At 34.8% G+C, this 6,999-nt stretch overlaps 1 pseudogene; it reads right to left on the minus strand.

Moving 5' to 3' along the window:
- Positions 1 to 2,639: 2,639 nt before the first annotated feature.
- Positions 2,640 to 3,702, minus strand: LOC149192993 (putative kinase-like protein TMKL1 pseudogene; annotated as a pseudogene).
- Positions 3,703 to 6,999: the final 3,297 nt, after the last annotated feature.

Consider the following 6,999-nt stretch of genomic DNA (forward strand, 5'->3'; position numbering starts at 1 on the left):
TCTGCCATTAAAAGTGTTAATCCATCCACAAGTCTCCATTCTTGTTGGGTAGTTGGTTCACTAGTCAGGGAAACAAAATGTTAAGCCATCCACTAAGCTCCATTCTTGTTGTGGTCTACCCCATCAACGCATGGTGTGAGTTACAATGTAGTGATACTGACTATAGTTCCCAAGAAACATTCACATAATAGATATCCCAATCCCCTTAGAGCTCAAAACTTGGCCAAATAATTACCTTTATATCACCTTAGATAAATAGATACCCCTCATACTTGAAAACTTACCCCAATGTATATCCATGCACTATATGTAGCAATAAAAAGGTAAAAATAGATTGAAAAATAGAATTTAACATGCTTCGAAAACCAGAAAAAATTTGGGAAGATTTAAACGTATGGTAAAGTAAATTAATTTAAACCAGAGAAGTGTTGGGAAGGTTTCAAAATACAATAAAGTAATTGTTGAGAAAACAATAATTTTCTAGTATCGGCCCCAGTATGCATCATCCAAAACTACCCCAAAATTTTTTATGAGATAGCACGTGCCTGACCAATTGTTGACACTCTTTGCAACATCCACATTCCCATAATGTAATTTTTTAATAAAATAAGTCAACAAATTTATGTTAATACCATAGTATGTCAGTCGCTCACAATAGTCATTCCCTACAGTGCATATCAAAACATCCATAATGGGTATGCTGTAACAATATAGTGTGGCAATATTTTCTCGAATTTCCCCAAATTCAAACAAAAATAGGACAGGGGTGAGGGAGAACCTAAAACAAATGGGCAAGATCTCTAGTTAAATGTGTTTTTCCTCACAGAAAACCATCCATGGATATACCCAATACCCATCCCTAGTGTATTTCCCTTCTTGTCCCTCTTGAAGCATACATATCTCAATAAATCAAGATAATCCCCACATGCAAGCTGCATAAAAAGGTTAAAATGAAGTCTCTTCCTATACATCAGCTAGAATGTACATACTATCATAAGGGTTAGCAATATTTCAATTTGAGTCTTGTTCAAAGTTTTAGGATGATCCATTACCTCAATTGTCTTTGTTTTTCATGATCCTGAGGCTCTAAGGGTTATAAGACCCCGTTTTCCCTCGTAAATTTCAGTGGTGAAATATTCCACCCTATTTGACACAATTCTACTTTTCTTTTTCAGTTCTGGCTTTGGAAAGATTTTGGAAGTGTAGCAGAATTATTTGATGATTTTGGTTCTTACTTTTGACACAAAAATTTTGGAAGATCAGTGAAACCCTCTCTGATCCTTATTTTGGAACATGTTGTTTATTGCAAGGGCAGCGAGTTTCTATAGTATTCTTGGCACACGAGTCGAATTTTCTATGATATTAGACCACCTCCTAGAGAGATAGAGAAGGTTTTGATTTTCTTTAATCCTCTATTTTTGGCATAGGGGTATCATCATAAGGAAAACAAGATTTTTTTTTATTTATCTTGGTCATGTTCTAAAGTAATATTGTAATGACTACTCAAATCTATTGTCTCTTGTAGCAAACAAATTTGTGGAGCAACATAAGAGTAGTAGAATTATGATCTAAGCCTAGCCTGAGGATTTTCCAAAGTCTTATGCCAACCTAAGTATCAATATGAGTTATTCTAGATAGGAACCAAATCACTGTGGCATTATACTCTTATCCATTGGGCAAGCAAAGGAGCTTGGTGGTAGATCTGTAGTGTGAGAAAATTGGACTTGTGGGATGGGTTAGATTTGGACTAGAAAATGTACTCCAAGGCTTTCCATCAAAGGTTACTTTTGCAGTTAGGATTTCTGTATTCGAGAAGTCATCATAAGCTAACATATTGGAAGACTAAGACTGTTTAGGCTGGAATTGGAAGACTAGAATAAGGAACGAAATTTTCTGAAGAAGCATTGAAGTAAACATAAGATTGGAACATCTGAGGCCAAAGAATCTATTAGAATCCAATCAAAGAATATATCTGAGGCCAATAAACCATGCTCGTGAAGCAACCGAGGCCTCCTATAGTCATAAGTCAAATTTTTACTCCATCTGTAGCAAGCGGCCCAAATTGCCTGAGGCGAGAATGAAGTTCACTAAACAACTGAGATATCCTACTACCATAAATCAAGTTTGAATCTATATGAGGCAAGAAAATTCATTCCCTGTGGACAGTTATCTGCACTAAACTTATTGTATGAATGAATTGGGGATGGTATTTTTGGTTAGTTGAATGAGTAATTGAAAACGTTGAATTCTGACTTAGTGTTGGGAACTTTATCTTTTGGAATTTCGGTTATATCATTAACTATTGATTTGGAAATATGTGTTATATGAATTTTTGGGGTGCTGGATGGGCATAGCTTTATTATTAATAGTTAGATTATCATTGGAATAAATATTTTTATTTTTTGGGGCAGAAGAAAAGAAATTCTAAAAATATATATAAAGAACCTAATTGCCTAGAGAAATCCTAGATCAAATTGCCTTGTCTTATTACATGGATTTTATGTATATTATACTAACAAGACATGTATCAGTGTGTGAGCCTCACTCTCATACTAAGGGGATCAGTACAGGAACATCACAAGGTTTTAATAAACATAATGCCATTGGATAAGACAGTCAAATCCAAAGGAGGTACATGCCTAATCAAGAGCAGGGGTCCTAGGCATGTATAAAGGAGAATGAATTTTGGGTCTTAATTCCTCCAATTATTTTATAACTTTATTAATATATAGCTTTACAGTAGGTGAATATGCACAAAAACCCATTACAAGCTGAATAGCATGAAGAAATCCATCATCTGTCAGGCTCCTAATTCCCCTCAATGTTTCAGTGTCGAGAATCTATATGTTGTATTCTTCAAGCTCTTCAACCTTCATAAAACTGGGAAAATACATAATCTCATTTGAATCATTCTTACCTGGCCTCTTGGCCATCAAAATTTCTGAAAGAAAAATATCAAGGTTGTAGATATCAGTCTTCGTATTAGCCTTCTTCATTTTCTGAAGCTCAAGAGCCTTGTAACCTTCTAGGCTTGCAGTTGCCATCATATCGGCCATAGAATTAGAACTCATCAGCCCAGCCATGGGATACATAGAATTCATCAACAAAAACATTATTATATTTAAGGTTTCCATGAATTATGGGTGTTTCAAGCCTTGTGCTCCCAAGCTGCTCCAACAACAATATTTTACATAAGAGCCCAACTCATATGCTACATGCTTGAACCATGAAGAACATCAGCCAAGGTACCTTTGGGAATATGATCATAGGCTAACAACATTTCTCCTCTTTCACCCTCATAAAATTCCCTAAGAGGCCCTAAATTATTATGTCAAAGATGCCCCAAATCAGTAACTCCAGGGAAGAATAATTCCCTACTAGTAACATTGCCTTCTTTAAACAACCTAAGCACAATAGTACCTCCTTGAACTAGCTTTGTCTTATACAAAGTACCATAGCTTGTTTTCCCCAATAATTGTCCAGTTTCATTCAAAACATCTTAGACAGTGAGATGCTCCCCACCTTCAAACAAAACCAACCTTCCCTCCCCTATTTCTTCTTCCTCAAATGCATTTGTAAACTCCCCCTTCTCTTCCTATCATGAGAACTAAAAAATGAAATCAAAACAGACAACACAACAACCAAAGAAGCTATCAGACCAATCACAATTTCAACTACCACACCAGGGCTCTCCTCTATCATGACCCTAGAAAAAATGTACCCATCATTCAACCAAAATCTCAATATAATATGTCTATCTCATTGTAATTCTTAAAGGGTGATATTGATGATGAGAATCCCAATATAGGAAATGATTTTGATGATATGTAGGTATTTAGTGTAGCATGCTTTTCTTTTGACATTATAGGCCTCTAGAGCATCTTTGTTGATGTATTTTTGGTTCAAAGATGTATTGCACTAAGTGTTATTTTGGTTATATACACTCTTACTTTCCATATGAATGAATTTTTTTGCATATTTTTGTATAAATGGTTTGGATTAATGTGGATGCACATGACTATATATGTTTTTCTTTAAAAAAAAAATATATTTATTGGTTGACCAATTTTTTGGTCTAATTTTTTCCCTTCTCGACTCAAGGGATTGGCCGATTTGGTCACTGGTTCAATTTTGATAACATTGAAGAGTAATGAGTCAGTGTGAGATTGGAGGGTGGAAATTGTTTGGAAATGATATTGACATGTTTTTGGTGGATATTTGGCATCTAAGGGAGAGGCTACAACCCATTTTCAAGATTGGAGGAGCCCATTATCCATTCTTCATATTCCCAAGTATGTAAACAGTGAAATGATAAGTTTGTCTGTATTTTTTCTCTCAAAATGTGGATTTGATGTTCGGCCCTATTTTTCTCTGTCCTTAAAATGTAGATTTCAAATTTGTCTTTGCATTTTTATACTTTCAAACCTCTATATTTCATAGTCCTACTTGTTTGAAACATGAATTTGAAGTTTAAAGTAGGTTTTCAATGTTGTATATTTGGATATTTCTTTCCATTTGCCATGGCCCCAAGAGTGAAAGAACCTACATGGATCCATGATGATTTTTTTGATAATGACATGTACTACAACTTTTGAATGAAACACAGGGACTCAAAGGCTGAAAGAACACTCCATAGATATAAGAGGCTAAGTTGCCCCATGGAAGTCACCATTAAAGGATATTGGACAAATTAGATTAGAGATGAAAACTCAGTTTGCAAAAATTTTAAAAGACAAGGCTAGGCAAGATGAGATAAATAATGAAATAGAGAGGAACAGACAACTTGTTGCAATGGGAACAAATGTTGGTTTTTAGGTTTAAGACTCTTCCTGTATCCCCTATACCAATATATTGGAACCCTTCCATTATGATCCTACCCCTGATAGTGCTAATATGAATCCTAACAAAGGACATTCAAAGTTATGCCAGACCAACCCCCAAATCCGCTAGTGGCTCTCAATGGAGTCAAACTCCTTCCACCTAAGATACCCATTAGAAGAAGCAATACACAGATGCTACTTTTGAATACATAGAAATATTGTGGTATGATGCAGATATCCCCTTCAATGCTTCATGCTCTACTTATTACCATCCTATGTGGGATTTTGTTATTGCTACAAGAAAGACTTTAAAGGCCCTGGTTTGCATGACTTGAGAGGATTTCTTTTGCAAAATATATTTAATACATAGAGTAACGCTTAAAGGATTTTAGATCTTCATTTGGCCAAATTGTATGATGTGTTAGATGGATGGACTAATGGGAAGAATCATACAATCATAAATTTGTGGAAATTGGTGAGCCTCTTGTTAACGTGTTGTAGTTGGTGGATGAGGAAAAGTTGGCCATGGGATACACCTATGAGGCTATAGATCAAGAAAAAGTGAAAATAAGGATAGCCTATAAAGATATAGTAGATAAGTATGGGACTATCTAGGTCATCATTGATAACAAATAGAACAATCATTTCTATTGCCATATACATGCAAATAAGTTTTTATTGAACTCAAGGTATCATTACAGAGCTCACTTAGGGGAAGATAAAACTACAAAGGTCAAAGATGGATTACATAAGTGATTAGAGCACATGATTTCTAATGAGACAAATCAGTTCTAAGTACATCGATGGATTAGTACTCTGACTACAGTGAGTTGGGTACCTTTCAAAAAAACCTAGTAAGTATTACAAAATATGTGGACCAACTAGGTAAGCAATTCAAAAGTATTTTTAAGATCAGTGGTTTAAAATTTATATACTTGAATTTTTAACCACAGAAAAAATATAATTTGTTGAACTAAATTTGTCTATGTAAAAAATTTGTGGGATTTAGTTGGTAGCCAATGTCCTCAAATTCAAAAGTTTGCAGTTCGAGTCTTGAGCCAAACTTGTGATGCTTCTAGGTGTGAGAAAATCGGTTTGTCTTTGAGTGGATTCACATGAAAAAGAGAGACCATTTGGAACAAAAAAGGTTAAATGATCCCATATTCATGCAATAGAACCTTCTATTAAGACAACCAATGGCTAAACAAAAGACATGATACAAATCCCATTATGTTGGATGATATTGATCCAACCTCAAAATGGGTGGAGGAGTCTCGCCTAGTAGAGTTTGATCTTGATTTTAATATTGATCACTTGGAGTTCCGTGGAATTGGTTTGGATCTAGATCCACTACTATAGGAGCAGACATAGCACCAAGCATGAAACATGCAAGAACTAATCATGCAACTCAACTACCTTATGCTTCGACTAGTACTACTATAACCATTGCAATTGCAAATGTCCCTAAAGAGTTTGAAGACTTTGAGGTAGAGAATGATTTTGTAGCTCCTCTTGAGGATCCCATTCCAAGGAATGGTCATGATTTTGATGTTTGATCATGTTGATCAATGATATGTACTATGTAATAATGTATTATGTAGTAGGCTAGACTCGAGTAGCATGTTGCATGTTTTTTGGACTTTTGAGGCCACTTAGAAAGGCAAAGGCTCATTAGTTATGTATTTTATTGTTGATATGTATTTCACTCGTACCATTTTGGTATATTCATCACGGCATTGAATATACATGAGTAGAATGTTCATTTTTTGTCTCTAATAGTCTGAAATATTTGAAAATTAATTTTTCATTAAAATGTACAATTTTTTTATTAAACCAAACCATTGAAATCAAATGAGTCCTAGTCAATATGAGTTCAAGTCCAAGATTGAAGTTATCATTAGCTGACCCCAAAGCTAATTCTGATTTTTAAAACATTGATGCACAAACAAATAATATGAATACCCTGTGAGCAATGACACCAAAGATAACACGATGCAGTCTCAATCACTAAAAGATTCCAGCTGCCAAGGTATGGGTTCAATTACATGGAGTTGGATGACTTACTAAAAGAATAAAGGTGTCTAAGTGTCATCAAAGGTTGTACTGAATAATGTAAAAATTTAAACACATGCATCAATATCCTTCAAAAGTTTGGGCTATAGTGAATTTAATTATATAA

The sequence above is a fragment of the Pinus tabuliformis genome, chromosome 2_2 (assembly GCF_031772625.1).
Source record: "Pinus tabuliformis cultivar Carrire ecotype Pingquan chromosome 2_2, CPIR1, whole genome shotgun sequence".
In the NCBI taxonomy this organism is placed as follows: Eukaryota; Viridiplantae; Streptophyta; class Pinopsida; order Pinales; family Pinaceae; genus Pinus; species Pinus tabuliformis.